The 19,119-nt window shown below is 40.1% G+C and overlaps 1 protein-coding gene across 3 annotated transcripts in view; it reads left to right on the top strand.

Moving 5' to 3' along the window:
* LOC127448141 (protein Shroom4-like) overlaps positions 1-19,119 on the top strand; it is an 81,990-nt gene that overhangs the window by 39,083 nt on the left and 23,788 nt on the right. The window contains exon 1 of one of the 3 annotated variants that reach the window (XM_051710656.1): positions 15,714-16,088. The exons of the other annotated variants lie outside the window; for them this stretch is intronic. The gene's annotated coding sequence lies outside the window, so the exon portion shown is untranslated. Of the gene's footprint in view, positions 1-15,713; positions 16,089-19,119 lie in introns of those variants that run through there. 3 annotated transcript variants of the gene reach the window in all.

Below are 19,119 nucleotides of genomic sequence, written 5' to 3' on the forward strand. Positions count from 1 at the left end.
GATACACTCTGGTCTTGGTCTTGACTTGGTCTCAGTTTAGGTGGTCTTGATTACAACACTGCATTTGAGGCCAGTACTGTTGACACCATGTATAAATGTGATGTAATAGTGATTCAACAGCACTTTAGCATAGTTCTTATTGTCACTGGTTCTTAGAGCGTTATGTCAGCTTTCTAAAGGTGTGAGTGTGTGCTTGTGTGCACAAAAAAGAGAAGGATTCTTCAAGCCAGGATCATGGCTGGTCTGGATGATGGTGAAGAAGGACTCGAGTGTGACTGTGTACATGAGGTTTTGTAATAGCTGTGAGTGTGTGTGTGTGTGTGTGTGTGTGTGTGTGTGTGTATTTTTATATATGCTGGTAAAAATCACATGCATCAAACAGGGCTCATTTCCACATCTAGTTAAAGGCAGAGGAATGTATGACTGTACAGTTAGGAACATGATAGAGATGTTTGTGTGTGTGTGTGTTTGTTTGTTTGTTTTATATTCACAGCTCTGTGGAAAACAGTACTATTTTAATGCCAGCCGCCAATCATTAGAATTTGTGTAAGTGTGTGCACCAACCTTCTTCTAATGAATATTCCTCTGTCTGTCCTTCAGTTAATGAACAGGGAGATGTTGTGTCCTCAGACTGCTCTTTGTGAATGGGAAGATGAGCTGTACAGTTCAAAGGATGTTTGTGGTGTGCAGTGGCCAGAGACTCACTGTTCTGTGAAATGTTTTCCTACAAACGCACACACGTTGGTGCGGCTAACCTTATGAGGACTCTCCATAGACATAATGATTTTTATACTGTACAAACTATAGATTCTATCCCCTAACCCTAACCTCAGCCCTAAACCTAACCCTCACAAAAACTTTCTGCATTGTTACATTTTCAATAAAATATCGTTTAGTATGTTTTTGTTTTTTTTAAGCGACTTTATTTATTTACATGAGAAATGTAACACATTTATAGCATAATACCCTTGAAATTACCAGTTTGTAACCTAAAAAAAAAGTCCTCATAAACCATCCAACCCCCCCCCCCCCCACACACACACACAGAACACACACACACACACACTATTGTTCAGGAGCAGTCTGGAATGCAGAGTTCAGGATTTGTTCATTGAACGCAAGCTTTTAATTGCACACACATAAATACAGAGTTTGTGTCTTCTCCGTTTGAGTTTTGTGCCAGTGTTAGATTTTGTGTGCATGTTGCAAACTTGTGTTATACACTGTGAAAGAGAGTGTAATTGATCTATTGATGTTATTAGAACTTGATGTGCTATGCCTGAAGGTGTGGTGCCCATCTTACTGAACAGTGTGCCTAATCTGAAAGTTCTGGATGTCTGGTTCCTCCTAGTTCCTACTCCCACTTCCTGTTACACATGCTGACTGTAATAGCAGCTTTAGGAGCTGGGCTGGGAACCATAGGACAGAACTGTTTATTCATAGCAAACAACCATTGTCAGGGGCGGAAGAATTGTTTTGGAATACGTAGTTTGTCTCTGACTCAAGCTAAGTCTGAAATGTACAGCCATTTATGGGCTGTGAACGTATAGGTATGGAATATTCTGAAGCAGGCACACATACTCACACACACAAATGTGTGCCAAGACTTAAAGGAAGGGAAGGCCTTCACAGGAAAGCCACGTGAATGAGGGATATGTTGCTTTCTTGCTTTGGCATATCCGTGTCTAGAGTGGAATTGGTACAAATGTTTCTACACCATTTGCCAGGGAAAATGGTTACTAAAGATCATCCATATGTAACAATCTCAATGTTAAAGAGGCAGTGTGTAATGTCAGTCAAATGGAATTATCAAGATATTAAGTATGTTCCAAGATATTGGGTGAGCTGACCACATAAGATGTTACATATATACACTCTTCATGGTCAGCAACTTTGTGTACCCCTCATGTGTAGTGCACTGAAGACTCAACTTGCAGTTGTTTTCAATAGCGGTAACACGAGAGGAACAATGATACCTATGATGCCTTCAAATGGTGCCTCAGGAGGCAGCTCACTAGGTTTTGGAAGAGAATCAATGACTGCTTTTAAACAGGATTCCCAAACACTCCACCTGTCTTCCATTGGTCAAAAAAACAGGTAGTTCTGCCCAAAAACTACCATGAGTTGAGCAAATGTTGCAATGTCGGACCACTCAAATGGAGCAACGTTGAAAGCGCCACAGATTCAGAGAGTTTAATCTCTTTTGGGAAATCAACCCCTGAATGACTCGCTTATAGTCGTGTCTGCACATTAAGCTGCAGCAGAAAGTATTTTAACCTAGAAAAAGATTACACATTACCTATACACACAACTGATTTTCCATGTCTCAGCACTTCACATAGAAAATACAATTGAAAAAGAGAAGTTAACAAATGAGAGTAGCCATGTGCAAATCACATTACTAGAACCTGTGGTTGTAATCAACTGTAAGAAGCCAACTGGCCGAACGCTGGTCTCAAAGCAGTAAGCACCACTGCCCTCAGGAGGGGAATAGAGTGTTGAGAGACATTTCAATGACCATATATCAAAGGCTGTCTGGTCTTTTTGGGAGAAACCCTAATTGCACTTCACTCTATGAGTTTACGAGCTGACAAGGCTAACAGAGAGTGGTGTGGGTGGTTGGGGTGTTTGTGGGGGAAAGTTAGGAAGGACAGAGACAGCAAACTTGGGCCAAGAAACATCAGGAAGCTTTTAGAAAAAGCACTCTCACGGCAAGACCTTGCCCGCTGTGCTAAGGAACAAGAAAGAACAAAGGAAACTCAATGCCTAAACAATGGACATTCCTTACATTCCAAAGACCCCCCCCCCCCACAATCCCCTCCTCTTGACTTTCCACATATTAGGAACAAAACTCTAAACCTTACAGCCTCCACATCTTTCTATGTGCCAGCCACAATATATGGTGTGGTTTAGATGTTTTTCAAATCTATTTGCACAACGTTTGTGGTTTCATTGTGCCGTTTTTTTGTTTTGTTTTTTAACGGAAGTTTGTAGTTCCACCCCACTAGCTTTACCAATCGGAATGGGGGAAAATTAAGACCGTTTTCAAACAGATTCCAGAAAACTCCCCCTGTCTTCCATTAGTTGTACAAACAGATGGTCATGCCCAGAATTCACACCATTGGTCAAGCCAGTGTTGCTGTGTCCTGCTGGATGGGCCGCTTAAATAAATAGAGGAATGTTTGAGTCACAGTGTTGCACTTTTAGGTGAAATCAACCTACAGATAGTTTACTTGTAGTTGACTCTGCACATTAAGCTGGGCTTCAAGAGAGAATTTTAACATACATGATCATGCATAACAAAATTACACCCATCATTACACATGTGCACTGGAAGGCTGTTTGTATGGGTAATTAACAGTGCGTGTGTGAGAGTACATGCTCATTTTACTATGGTAATGGAGAGAGAAGGCATGATCTTTTTCCCTTGGAATATTTTGAGTCATCAATCCAGACTGTCTCACTCAATGTGGGGTCGTCCTTTGGGATTGCATTACTGTCAGACTGCACATATTTGAATGGCTTCTTTTTTATTAACAGGATCATTAGACGAGGGCGCCACTGCACTAAAATTCTGCCCCCTCTCAACACTCAGCACGTTTTCATGCGCAGTTATAATCAAACTACAAGTAGGTTTTTGCATAGTCGAGCTACAGTCTTCATCTGTCTGTCCATGAATACATGACATGATGTGCAATCAAATATTTAAATGAAGGATGTCATCTGAGGAGGTGCTAAATACACATAACCCATCACCTCTGTCTTTCAGAACAAACGCACAACTTTGAGGCTAGTTGTGGTCTGATTAACGAGATTACATGCTGGATGAAGCCAAGCTACAATCACATTAAAGGTGCAATATGTAACAATTTTCATGTAATATTCGCCTTTTTTTGTGTGAACGGCTTGTAATGCAACTTAAAAAATGAGCCCTTCCCGGATTTCCTAGGTTGCCTATTAAAGCCTGTAGACTGATTTTCATGCGAAGGGAGCGGGTCGCTTTTGCCTGGAAAATCCAAAGGGTGTGACGTTTATGCGTGCTCCCAAGAGCCTTGCCTCAGACAGTAATAGCTTTTTTTCCACAATTCAACAGCGACAACAAACTGCAACCCTAGGTAATGTTATCTTAGAGATGGAATCCAGCACAACACCGACTCCTACACAAACTCAGAGTAAGCCAAAAAAAAATAAAAATAAATAAAACAACAGCATTTATTTGCTGAATCCCGTCTGGCTAAGCGGGAACGTGATCGTGGTCGAGCGAAAACTAGAGTGAACATCAGCAGGGTATTTGATTCCTGGAGGGATCTTTGTTTGGTTTTGTGGATCAAAACCGACCCTGAATTGGCGTTCTTCTTATTGGACAGGTAAGCTTACATAACTGCAAAGCATGTGAAATATAGTGCCATAAGGATTGATCTGTGTAATTTTAGCTAACTTGACCTTGCCTGCTAACGCTGACGAATTGCAAGCTACCTTGATATATATAGATCAGTGGCTCGCTCGCGTCCCTATGGAGTGTGTGCACGAGCACGAGCAACAGGCAGCTGGCTGCAGTTCACTTAACGGCCACAGGTGTCATTAATAACAAGGGGTCCTGAATCTTACATATTGCACCTTTAACTAGGTCTTTAGTTCACAAAAAACGGACTGTTGGACTAAAGCATTTACATTTTAAAATGACGAGATGTTTTAGTCCAACTTAAATCTAACTTAACATATTGGAATGTAAATGCATTGACTAAAGAAAAAAAAAAAAAATATATATATATATATATATATATATATATATATATATATATATATATATATATATATATATATATTCTGATACTCTAGACAAAACTCGCATGTGGACACGATGCAGGCCGTCAGTGAGATGGACATGTGTGCTGCTGTCAAACGAAGAGTGACTGTTGACATGAGGTGTTGGTCCATTGGTGTTGCAGACTACAAAGCCTTGTGAACTGTTCTGCATCTGTCTCAACTTCTGTTGTTGAAATTCTTGTTCAGACCTGTTTGTTATTGAGTCAGCAGTTTTCCCATACTTTTATTAATTTACTTGTGCTCTTTTGAATGAAAGAAGACCACCGGGGTAATGACCTGACACTCTCAGCTCTTCATTTTCTGGCCAAAATAAGTGGGAAGGGTTCGATGTGGTTGATAAGCTGTTAGGCCAAGAGGCCTTTTTAAAAGGTTCTTTCCACTTAGAAAAATACTTTAAAAAGAGAAGGACATCTGAGTGAAAGAGAATCCAAAACAACAAACACGCTATTGTGCTGGAGAGCCCTGATCATGACTGCTCCCTTCCTGGATTGGGTTTTTAGTTGTGGCCATACTGGTAAAAGCCTTGGTGATTACATGGAATGCAGCCTGTGTGTCTCCCTCGCTGTTTTCGGGAAGCGGTTGACCAGAGAACAAATGATGCTGATTGCAGGGACTGAAGGGGGAGAGTGAGTGTGCTGTGTGTATATTTGTGTGTGGTTTGTGTTGTGTTTGTGGTCCAAGATAGGTTAATTTATGGACTTTGTATTTATTCCCTCCACATATACACAAATACATATAGACCCACACTCAACTTCTTTGTCCTTCTCCTTACCCTTAAAGGAACAGTTTACCCAAAAATTTAAATTCTCTCAGCATTTACTCGGCCTCATGCCATCCCAGATGTGTATGACTTTCTTTCTTCTGCAGAACACAAATGAAGATTTTTAGCAGAGTATTTCAGCTCTGTAGATCCATACAATGCAGGTAAGTGGGTGTCAAAATCTTGAAACTCTAAAAAGCACATATAGCCATTAGGTCTGGGCGATACATTGAATACCCATGATATAATCGCGATGATTTTGCTGACAATATAAAATTCAACAATATTATGAATATCGTGATGATTTTAATGAGCCTTTTATTTGACCACTAAGTTTCATAGAGTGCATCAGTAGACTAATTTCATGATCCTTCAGTGCTGTATAATTAATCAAAATAATATCAAAATGGAGATGTGATCATATGTGATTATTTAACTGCCAAAGGTTGCGATTAAAGACAGATAAACATGGTCTGTGTTCACTTCAGAATGAAACGGCGATGCACTGATCTGTGTGCACGTGTGTGGGGGGGGGCGGGCTCATGGGCTAGTGTTTTAGTTCACCGGCATTGTGAAGTACTATAGGTTCAAGCATTCAAGCAATTTCAAACATTAGTAACCGCTATAAAGTTATTATACAAATCTACAAACGCAGAACAGTAAGGAGAGTTTGACAGCAGTTCACAAGATACGAAACTCATAACTGTCAAACAAATATTTCCATTTCATAATAAAAGCTCCTGGTGAAGGTGAAATAAATACGACTCCATGCAGTGTCAAAATAAAAACCCCAGTTTAGAGTGAAGTAAATAGGACAGAAATATATTAATTTATCTTTTAAAAATCTTATCCTAAATATAATAATTAGGGCTGAAACGATTTCTTGAGAAACTCGAGTAACTCGATTACTAGAAATTATCGCTTCGTTTAATCCGTACTGCTCAGTGGTCACTGTTTCACACGGATGATTATTACTGTTGCACAACGCGCTTACGCTGTGGATACGTGGTTAGACGTGATTAGATGGAGAAAGGGAGAGAAAATAGTGAGGAGCAAGGTGAAGAGACAGGCCAGAGAAAATGACTAAGTGTCCAGAGTTTGGGATAATTTTAAGCTGAGAAAAAAAAAAAAAGAAAACTCTGTACACTGTGTCTATTCTAAAACCGAACTTGCCTTCCACAATAGCATGACGTCAATGCTTCAGCATCTCAGCAGAAAGCATCCAGTCCACAGAGCGGACCTGACACAAGGTAACGTTAATGTTAGCATTTCAGTATGATTGCTAGTTGAGATGAAGGCTAGTGAAGAATGTGCGTTAATTATGGCTATATGTAATGGCTAGTTAAGAACGTAAATCAATATATTGGCTAGTTATGATGTCCCTAAGTTAGCTAAGTTTTGCTCAAGAAAATAACAACAGAAAATAAAATGCTGCAGTCATTTTGTGAAAACCTGAGCTTCATTCATGTTGTTATTATGATAGTTTTTCACACACACACACACACACACACACACACACACACACACAAGAACATACTCCCCTCACAGTGATGCATAAAATACCCCAGAAAGCAAAATATCAGGTGGTGTAAGTAGAAATTGGAGCCTAAAATGCACCAATCCATTACAGCAGATATATTCAGTTTATTTGATTGCAGTGAGTAGGGTCAGCAGGTGTAGGGCAACCCTTCAACATAGTAAATAAATGTACATTAGCCAGTCTTATGAACTTACAGTATGATATTTAGGCCTAGTAATAAATATCAATAATAATTATTTCACCTCTTTTTCAGTAAATCACAGCGTCGTATGGACTGCACCATGTTCAGTTGAGCAAGCAGCTGAGTTCACAGACAGCATTTTGAACATGATTGTCACAGACATGCATCCACTGTCCATGGTGGAGGATGAAGGCTTTCAAAGGATGATTTTCACTTTCAATCCCAGGTACACACTTCCTTCAAGAACCTACTTCATGAAAATGATGGAGAAAAAGTATGAAGAAATGAAAGGCAAGTTGAAGAACACCCTTAAGGAGACTGACAGCATTGCACTCACAACCGACATTTGGACGAGTTGTGTTACAGAGGCATATCTGGGTGTGACGTGTCACTTTCTTAGGGAGGATTGGGAAATGGAGTCCCATAGTCTGACAACGATGCCCCTTGAAGAGAGACACATGGCTGCAGATATTGCAGAGTGGCTTGAGGATGTTATTGCCAAATTCTGCATTCTACCAGAGAAAATCAAAGCTGTTGTCCACAACAACGGTGCTAATGTCTTAGCAGCGGTGAAGATTTTGGCAGAAGAGCATGGATGGGCATCAGTGCGATGTGCAGGTCACACCCTGAACTTGGTTGTGCAAAGCGCTCTGAAGAACCACAAAGCTATCTCCAAGCGTGTGGCTGCTGCAAGATGCCTTGTCGAACATTAACATTAAAAGGAGTGAGCTGACATGCACTAAGCTAAAGGATAAGCAGCAGCAAATGGGCACACCACAACACATGCTGTTTCAAGACGTAAGTACTCGCTGGAACAGCACTTATCACATGTTATCCAGGATTCTGGAACAAAGATGGCCAGTGACTGCTGCACTCTCGGACCCAGCAGTGACTCCGAGAGGAAAACACCACTACCTTGATCTTAAGCCTGAACAGTGGAACCTGATTGAGGAGCTGAGCCAGGCCCTTGAGCCATTTGAAGGAGCTACGGTGTTTCTGAGTGAGCAACATTATGTTACCCTCTCTGCACTTCCACAGCTAGTGCAAAGCCTTAAGAAGTCCATACAGAGTTCAGTTTTTGAGACTGTAACAGTAAGGCCATACCAGGTTCATGTGGCAGAACAGATCACAGCAAGATGGCAAGGACTGTCTGTGTTTCAACCTGAATCTCCAAACACAGTCCTGATTGCTGCTGCTTTGGATCCCAGGTTTAGAAAACTTTACTTCTTGCTTGCTGACGAAGCATTCAAGGTCCAAAGCACAGTACAAGCCTTGGCACTTGCTGCCAAAAAGGAAGCGAGGCAGCCCAACGAGTGAAAATGGAGCCTTCAGCACAAGACAACCCTGTAACGCATGTCAAAGGTGCAACATCGTTCCTCGACAATATAATGGAATCATCATCAGACTCCAGCACCAGTGATGAAGACGATGAGGAGCAGCAGTTAATCCAAACTGTGCAGATGGAGGTCTTGATGTATTTCGGAGAACATCCCCCTGTCCAAGAAGGAGAATCCACTGTCATGGTGGAAAACAAATGCAGTGCACAATCCAACACTGGCAAAGTCCTTGCTGTGTATTCCGGCAACATCCACACCATCAGAGCATCTGTTTTCTGCAGCAGGAAAGTTTGCATCAAAGCGCAGAGCAAGCCTCAGTTCTGAGCATGTTGCATGTTTTCTTCATTGTAACCACCAAATGCTCCTTTAAAGGCTTAAACACACATGCATGCACACACACTCACACACACACCATATCTACCTCATTCAGAAGATATGATCTCCTGGATTTTTTTTTTTTTTTTGGCCTCCTACAAATGCCACAAAGCCTTCCAAGAAGACAGTAAAGGCTTACGTTATGCCAGAGCTGTAGTTAGGTTGAAACTTGTAGTTCTGAAAGTTAAGTTGCACCAACTTAAAGCAATGTTTATTTATTATTATTATTTATTATTATTTAAATGTATGCCTTAGTTTTAGGTTGTGTTTAGGTTAAAGTAATTTGAAATTACTTAATTTTTTTTTAATTGTTTTTGCATTTCAGAAAATGTTTTCTTTAAAACCCAGAATGTAATATGGCACTTAAATGCACTAAATGGGTTTAGTTTTGACAGATAATATTATTATATGCAATTTAAGCAATAAAAATGTAAAAAGGAAACCAATTTGTTGTTCATTTTGAGAGACCTGTCTTTTCTCTTTTGTATATTTACTATTGCTCTTTAAGAAGGCAAAAGTATTTCTTATCCGATTACTCAATTAATTGATTGAATAATCGGTAGAATACTTGATTACTAAAATAATCAATAGCTGCAGCCCTAATAATAATAATTCAGTATTATATTATAATAATAAACTTGACTGGGTTCCACACTAATAATTTAGTATGATGCAATATTCATCTGGTTTCCAAAAAATAAGTGAAGTAGTTTTTGCACACCTTGTTCATTCACAAAGAAAAAACGTTTTAGTAAAAATACATGAAGGTAAATAAGATTTTTATTAAGCTTCCGTATATATATTTACATTTACATTTATGCATTTGGCAGACGCTTTTATCCAAAGCGACTTACAGTGCACTTCCCCCTGGAGCAACCTGGAGTTAAGTGCCTTGCTCAAGGACACAATGGTGATGGCTGTGGGGATTGAACCAGCAACCAGTTATGTGCTTTAGCCCACTACTCCGCCACCACTCCATATATGATTGTATGTTAAATATAAGTATAAATGTGCAAATCAATGTCAATTATCAATTATTACATTTTAATCTCCCTTGTGCTAATTTAGTGAAAAACTGTGATAAACATGCCTTCATTTTTAAATAGATTTTTATTGAATGCCTTTTGAAATATTAATTCTACATGGCATTCTACATGCAATGGCTGTTTATATGAAATTATGGTTCCTCTGATTAAAAAAAAAAAAAAAAAAATTTATGCTATTTCAGAGCAAAAACATAATTATCAACATATATATCGAATATAGTCAATTTGCTGAAAAATATCGAGATCTAAATTCTGAAGCCATATCGCCCAGTTCTAATAGCCATCATAAAGGTAATCCATGCCACTCCAGTGGATTAATTAATGTTAATCCACTCAAAATGCTAAGTGTAAGTAAGAAACAGATCAACATTTAAAACTCTTTTTTTTTTTTTTTTTTTTTTTTTTTTTACTATAAATCTTCGCTTCCGGCCAGCTGTGGTATGCACATTCACGAGGGTGTTCAAGCTGCCTCTCGAGTGACGTAAGCGCGGGGAAAAATTTTCACTGCACACCCTCAATATTTTGAGTGACTCAGTGGGTGTGTTGAATCAGCGAACAGTCATAGCCTTCAGTCGATCAGGATCATTGATAGGGAATCTGTGAATATTTAGTCTTTGCTCTTGCGATGATTCCCGCGGCTGTAATCGAACATTTTTCAATAGGTTGAGGCATCCGGGATAAGCAAATGAAAAAGATACAAATACAAATCTATAGCTAAACCAATTCGGATTCTGTATAACATTCCTCCTCCTTTGTTGTAAACAATACTGCACTTCCATAATTTTCATATTTGACGCGTCAGTTCTAGTGTGACCTTGCCAACGTGATTACGTCATGCGAGAGGAAGCTTGAACTTCACCCTCATGAATGTGCATACCACAACTGGCCAGATCATCTATTTCTTACACATCTAGCGTTTTGCTTCAGAAGACATTCATTAAACCACTGGAGTCATATGGATTACTTTTGCAATGGCTATATGTGCTTTTTGGAGCGTCAAAATTTTGGCACCCATTCACTAGCATTTTATGGACCTACAGAGCTGAAATATTCTTCAAAAAAAATCTTCATTTGTGTTCAGCAGAAGAAAGAAAGTCATACACATCTGGGATGGCATGAGAAAGATGGCAGTATGAATTTGCAGTCAGGCGTGTGCTGCAGGTGCTGCTAGGACACTCACAAACAATTTCACAAAATGTCTGCCTATCAACTAAAACCCGGTTTGCGCTTTAAAAACATATACAAAATCAATACATTGTAACGACAGATCATTTCTGATGTTGTTCAAAGTGTGTTTGTTTTATGTTGTGTTTGCATTTCTTCTTCTATCCGTGTGCTGCTGCTACACAAACTTAACCAGTCACCGAGATATTCAGTATTGTACCACTCTCAACACATGGAGCCAGCAAGCAACTTACGCAGCTCTTCTAAACAATGGCCGAGCCATTCTGCCAGTAAGTTGGACAAGTTTAATGGGGAGAGTGAAATTAAGTCGAACATGCCGAGTTATCTCATACTTGATGATAACCCTCCTGATGCCTAGGGATATTCAACCAAATCCAGGGCCTCACCTGACTGCTGGCGACAGACTTCAGCGTTTTGCGAGATTGGCAGATGGGCGGCATGTTGCGGGAGATGTGGACAAACACGAGGTGAGGACGGTGGTGGGTGGAAGGCCCTGGCGGCTACATCCATGCCAGGGACTGATCTTGGAATAATGCCATCCCACACTTTGGATATGCCAAGCTCCCACTTCATCCCGTTTGTGCATGCAGCCGCGGGTGGGTGTTCTTTCCCGGGCGGCTTGTGAGGGACACTTTTTTCTGTGGACAGCCGGCATTAGCAAACTTTGACAGTGTCCCCCTCAATGGGGTATACTAATTAAATGAGTCCCGAAAAACAAACTTCTCCTAAACAAAATCTAAATCCAGCAATCAAGAAATATCACAGAACTAACTTTTTCCGAGCTCTTAATCATGCAAAAATTCTCTGGGATCCTCGTTCCAAACCGAAGGGATTTTTAGGTGGACACACAAATATTTGAAGCATTGTCTCAAAGAACAATCAACTGGAACATCTACTGACTGATTCTAACTTGGATTTTCTCGGCATCTTGGAAACATGGCTAAATAAATCTTCCGCAATGGCTGTGTTTGGGTACAACATGTTTAGGAGGGATAGAAACAAACAATGTGGCATTCAACTGATCACAAAGTAAAGTCAGGACATTACTGATGTAAAAAACAGCACCATCACTATTTGAAAAAAGTCATTTTTGATCAAATCAAGACAGGCCCCATTTCCAGCAGCCATCACTCCAACACCTTATCCTTGTGTAATCATGCTAAATTGCTAATTTGGTGCTAGAAAATCACTTGCCATTATATCAAACACAGCTGAAAGCTATTTGGTTCGTTAAATGAAGCTTAACATTGTCTTTGTGTTTGTTTTTGAGTTGCCACAGTATGCAATAGACTGGCATGTCTTAAGGTCAATATTAGGTCAAAAATGGCAAAAAAGAAACAGCAAACTCATCAGTCAATCATTGTTTTGAGGAATGAAGGCTATACAATGCTTGAAATTGCCAAAAAAAAAAACTGAAGATTTCATACAAAGGTGTACACTAGTCTTCAAAGACAAAGGACAACTGGCTCTAACAAGGACAGAAAGAGATGTGGAAGGCCAGATGTACAAATAAACGAGGATAAGTACATCAGAGTCTATAGTTTGAGAAATAGACACCTCACATGTCCTCAGCTGACAGCTTCATTGAATTCTACCTGTTCAACATGAGTTTCATGTACAACAGTAAAGAGAAGACTCGGGTGCAGGCCGTATGGGAAGAATTGCAAAGAAAAAGCCACTTTTGAAACAGAAAAACAAAAAGAAAAGGTTAGCGTGAGCACAGAAACACAGACAATGGACAACAGATAATTGGAAAAGAGTGTTATGGATCTTAACCCCATTGAGCTTTTGTGGGATCAGCTAGACTGTAAGGTGCGTGAGAAGTGTCCGACAATTCACGTGGGGTGAAATGTCACCTGAGTGTCTAGACAAACTGACAGCTAGAATGCCAAGGATCTGCAAAGCTGTTATTGCCTCACGTGGAGGATTTTTTGATGAGAACTCTTTGAATAGTTTGATTTCTTTTTTTTTTTCTTTTTTTTCTTTTTTTTTTATTGTAATAGTAATTTTTCACATTACTAATGTCCTGACTATACATTGTGATCAGTTGAATGCCACTTTGGTGAATAAAAGTACCAGTTTCTTTCCATAAGAGCACAATCTGTACATTATTCCAAACTTTTGGCTGCCAATGTAAATATATATATATATATATATTTATATTCACACAATATACAACACAATATGCAATTGCTTTGTAAGGATACACAACACTTGCTGAAGCGCTGAGGGGAATCAGGATGCTGAGACCTGTTCACCAGCGAAGTGACTGCAGGGGAGCGGAGAGTCTTCTCGTTGCTGTGAAGATTCTGCCTGCTGACTCGTGTATATCGACGCCGAAGGGTAGAGAGCTTCTAGACAAGAGATGATCGCTGTCTTGAATAAAGAAATTCTGAGGAAATGGTGTTTGTGCACCTGCTTTTATAGCAGATGGCTTCGTGCCAAAACAGGCGGGGCTCAAACACCATAGACAATATAAGAATATTGGCGTTATTGTAGAGAGGTTTCAACTAGGTCATGTAAGAAGACACTCCCCATATACGTTAATCAACGTAATGTCAAGTGTACTGAGTCGTAAGGCAACTAATTGCCAAGCAACCTCTTTTTAATGCTGCTCTTTATACTCTGCTCAAATAATATCCTTGTCCATTGTAAATATTCAGTGTAGCTGTGTATGAAGCAACGCCCACACAGAGGTCACTGCCAAACCAAGCAACTTACTATTGGTCAACGGGGCAAATTCGCCTTGAACTCCATACGAAATCCGTCCAGGGAAATTCTTCCCCACCGGAAGCGTATCGCGCAAAATACACGATTGCGCAGATTCCCATTGGGATGACTATATTTTGCCCATGTAATTTTGCTGTGTGAAGGTAAATGTGACCACACCGTTGCACAAATATACTCTGTCGGTACCGTACTACAATCATGGTATCTGATGGTAATACTATGGTACTTTGAGAATTACCATCTTAATGAATGATTACCATATAAATGTTCCATGGTATTTACATGGTGCTTCAAGTTACTACAAACAAAGAATAACATGATACCATGGTACATGTCCAAAAAAACACAGTATTGCAATGGTACATGTCAAAAAAAAAAAAAAAAATATGTATTGATATGGTACATGATATGATATTATATTACCCAAGGTACCATGTCCAGTTTCCAGTATTGAAACTGTAAATATCCAAAAAAGTACAGTGGTATTCCAATGGTACCATGTCCAAAGAACATGATTGGACCATGGTACTTTTTTGTTAGAGCAAGGAAATTTAATTTGCAATGTCTCATGTCTACCACATGGACACACGCGCAGATTTTTGGACTCTCTCCTTGTAAGGCCAGTGAAATCGAACCACAGGCTAATAGGATTTAGTTGTTACGCTATGCAATTGCTATACAATTTGTCTGCCCAATTAGTGAGGACAGACAAATTGCTTGTCGCTGGAAGCATGTTGCATTGTGCCTATTTAGAACAGGGTATAAGTATGAATCTCAAATGTCCGGTTCATATTTCACCCTAAATTATTTATAATAAATACACATACGCACACACACACACACACACACAAAAGTGGCAATATGGCATTATTTTCATGACAAAATTGCAGTTTTCGTGAGATTCACCCTAAACTAAATGTAACATGCTAACTTGCTTGAAACTCTTTAAATTTGAGAGGCCACAAAAGGATAGAAAAACAATAATGGTTCTTAAATGGTGTTGCTTTGTGGGAAGGTTGTAAGCCCTTCTGCATTGTCCTACATATTATTGTGGGTTTTCCTTTTATTTATTTTATACTGTTGTGGCTGTTAATCAGACTGAACCCATTGTGACTTTTACTTGGTGCTTCTGATTAGAACAGGAAAGCTGTTTATTAAGCACAGCTGAGATGAGTTAAGCTTCATTTTATTCCCCTCTCTCTCTCTCTCTCTCTCTCTCTCTCTCTCTCTCTCAATTCTCTCTCTCTCAGACAGCTGTTAAAATGACAGAGCACACACACTTATCCCCATTAGATTTGCTTGCCATTGCTGTGCTTTCTGCACTGTTGAGAAGAGTGAAAACATTTATGGCCACATGCACTGCAACAATGCAAAGTTTCAATCATTTTGTCTTTTTCCACTTCTTTGTTTCCCTGTCTTTACTCACCAGATTTTCTTTTTTCACATTTATTCTCTCTTCACCTCTCTCGCTCGCTCACCACTGCTGGCCGAAATTGACTGCTCTCCCAGGGAGACAGGAAGCAGCCCTCACATTTTCTCCAATTCAAACAATAATAGGAGAGAATGCTAGGTATTATTTTAGTGGTGGCTTGCCACTTTATCTCCCCCAAACATAGTTTCCTCTCCGTCTGAGCACCGCTTCCTCTCCCCCTAATGTCATAAGAGAGAGTGAGTGGGAGGTTGTGTGTGAGTGAGAGAGAATACGCCGTTCAGTGGACTGAATGTTTGGTCTTCAGTTGTGGCTTGAAATATTAAGAGCGAGAGAGCAAATGATCTGGTGTTTGAGAGAGGAAGTAAGGGGAGTGTTTGTCTGTTAATTCTTTCCTGGACCAGGAATCTAGTCAGAGCCTCAGGCTGCCTCATTACAGCTAAATTACCAGCAACCTTCACTCATATGACAGCAGAAGCCGTTAGGGTCCTGATAAATCTGACCAATTAGAGCAGACTCAGACCTCAGGGTTATCCTGCGGATCAAGGTTTCTACAGAGCGTGAAATGCTGATGGTTTAAACCTGAACTTCACCTTGAACCTCAGGCTGACCTTCTGCCAACAGGCTTGGATTGGACTGATCTCAGAATATCTCTCTCACTGTGAAGTTAAGTGTTATGTGAGTATCTTTCAAAGATTCAAAGTGTGTGAAAAACCTAAACTTGAAGTGAAAGCTTCAGTGACATCTATAGCTTCATCCTTGTTAACTTGTTATCTGTTTGGTGTATTTCACACAGATGAACAGTAATTAGCTGTACTTATGTAGCCTTAGATGCTCATAAGCTCAGGATTGTATTTGTTGATTGTGGGTTAGGTTGAAAGCATTTATTAGTATGTGGCTGTGAATTTTAGTGAAGATAGAGGCTTTATAAATAGCCACTAGCTGTCTTGTGAAGTCTTGCATTTCCTGGGTTTGCTCGAGTTTGTAGGCAAAAGAGGTGAGGTGACTGAGGTGTGATACTGCAGTAATTGCATTTCATGGTTATAGGTCTGTTAAGGCAACATGTCTTATTTACCTTGGAACTTTATCTTGTTGTTTTGCCTCTGTTGATTAATGTATGCATGTCTATCTGGTAATAGCATGAGGCAAACTTAGATTTTTGAAATTCTTCTGCAGTGCGTATATTTTGTATTGCAATAAATATTCCCCTGCTTTTTCACAATAACTTCACTAGATATACAGTTTATATATACAGTTGAAGTCAGATGTTTACAAACACTTAGGTTGAAGTCATTAAAACTAATTTTTTAACCACTCCACAGATTTAATATTAGAAAACTATAGTTTTGGCAAGTCGTTTAGGGCACCTACTTTGTGCATGACACAAGTAATTTTTCCAACAGTTGTTTACAGACAGATCGTTTCACTTTTAATTGACTATCACAATTCCAGTGGGTCAGAAGTTTACATACACTAAGTTAACTGTGCCTTTAGGCAGCTTGGAAAATTCCAGAAAATTATGTCAAGCCTTTTAGCCAATTAGCTTCTGATAGGAGATGTACTGAATTGGAGGTGTACCTCTGGATGTATTTTAAGGCCTACCTTCAAACTCAGTGCCTCTTTGCTTGACATCATGGGAATATCAAAAGAAATCAGCCAAGACCTCAGAAAAATCTTTTTTTTTTGGACCTCAAGTCTGGTTCATCCTTGGAAGCAATTTCCAAACATCTGAAGGTACATTCATCTGTACAAACAATAGTACGCAAGTATAAACACCATGGGACCATGCAGCCATCATACCGATCAGGAATGAGATGATTCTGTCTCCTAGAGATGAACGTAGTTTTGTGCAAAAAGTGCAAATCAATCCTAGAACAACAGCAAAGGTCTTTGTGAAGATGCTGGTGGAAACAGGTTGACAAGTATCTATATCCACAGTAAAACGAGACCTATATCGACATAACCTGAAAGGTTGCTCAGCAAGGAAGAATCCACTGCTCCAAAACCACCATAAAAAAGCCAGACTACAGTTTGCAAGTGCACATGAGGACAAAGATCTTACTTTTTGGAGAAATGTCCTCTGGTCTGATGAAACAAAAATTGAAATGTTTGGCCATAATGCCCATCGTTATGTTTGGAGGAAAAAGGGTGAGGCTTGCGAGCTGAAGAACACCATCCCAACCGTGAAGCATGGGGGTTGCAGCATCATCAGAACCAGAATCAGCTTTATTGCCAAGTATGCTTACACATACAAGGAATTTGTCTTGGTGACAGGAGCTTCCAGTGTACAACAATACAAAAACAATACAAAAACAGCAGCAAGACATAGATAATAATAATTTTAAAAAAATAATTATACACATACGTACATACACACACATACACATGTAGTGCAAATCTAATACAAATCTGTTATCTGTTATGTACAGTGCAAATACAATCTGTTATGTACATTGCAAATGTTTTTTTTGTTTTGTTTTTTTTTTCTCAGAGGAATGAAATGGCAGAAGAGGTTGGATGTGTTGGATAAATATAAAAAAGACTAAACTGTGTATTGCACATAGTTATTGCTCAATGGGGCAATTTAACTGTTCATGAGATGGATAGCCTGAGGGAAAAAACTGTTCCTGTGCCTGACGGTTCTGGTGCTCAGAGCTCTGAAGCGTCGGCCAGAAGGCAACAGTTCAAAAAGGTAATGGGCAGGGTGAGTGGGGTCCAGAGTGATTTTTCCAGCCTTTTTCCTCACAGGAAATGTATAGTTCTTGAAGGGGGAGCAGGGGGCAACCAATAATCCTCTCAGCAGTCCGAACTGTCCTTTGTAGTCTTCTGATGTCTGATTTCATAGCTGAACCAAACCAGACAGTTATTGAAGTGCAGAGGACAGACTCAATGACTGCTGAGTAGAACTGTATCAGCAGCGCCTGTGACAGGTTGAACTTCCTCAGCTGGCGAAGGAAGTACAACCTATGCTGGGTCAATGTGTGTCTCCCACTTCAGGTCCTGTGAGATGGTGGTGCCCAGGAACCTTAATGACCCAATGCTACCACAGTGCTGTTTAGAATGGTGAGGGTGGTCAGTGTTGGGGTGTTCCTCAAGTCCACAATCATCTCCACCGTTTTGAGCGTGTTCAGCTCAAGGTTGTTTTGACTGCACCAGACAGCCATCCGTTTAACCTCCCTTCTGTATGCAGACTCATCGTCATCTCAGATGAGGCCTATGACAGTGGTGTTGTCTGCAAACTTCAGGAGCTTGACAGAGGGGTCCTTGGCGATGCAGTCATTGGTGTAGAGGGAGAAGAGTAGTGGGGAGAACACACATCCCTGAGGGGCACCAGTGCTGATTGTACAGGTGCTGGAAGTGAGTTTCCCCTGTCTCACAAGCTGCTGCCTGTTCATCAGAAAGCTGGTAATCCACTGACAGATAGACATGGGAACAGAGAGTTGGTGTAATTTGTTCTGGAGTATAGCTGGGATGATGGTGTTGAAAGCCGAACTGAAGTCCACAAAATGGATCCTTGTATATGTCCCTGGTCTGTCCAGATGTTGCAGGATATGATGCAATCTCATGTTGACTGCATCATCCACAGACCTGTTTGCTCGATAAGCAAATTGAAGGGGATCTAGAAAGGGTCCAGTGATGTTATTCAGGTGGGCCAATACCAGTCTCTCAAATGATTTCATGACCACAGATGTCAGGGTGACAGGTCTAT

This window comes from Myxocyprinus asiaticus, chromosome 1 (assembly GCF_019703515.2).
Source record: "Myxocyprinus asiaticus isolate MX2 ecotype Aquarium Trade chromosome 1, UBuf_Myxa_2, whole genome shotgun sequence".
NCBI lineage: Eukaryota > Metazoa > Chordata > Actinopteri > Cypriniformes > Catostomidae > Myxocyprinus > Myxocyprinus asiaticus.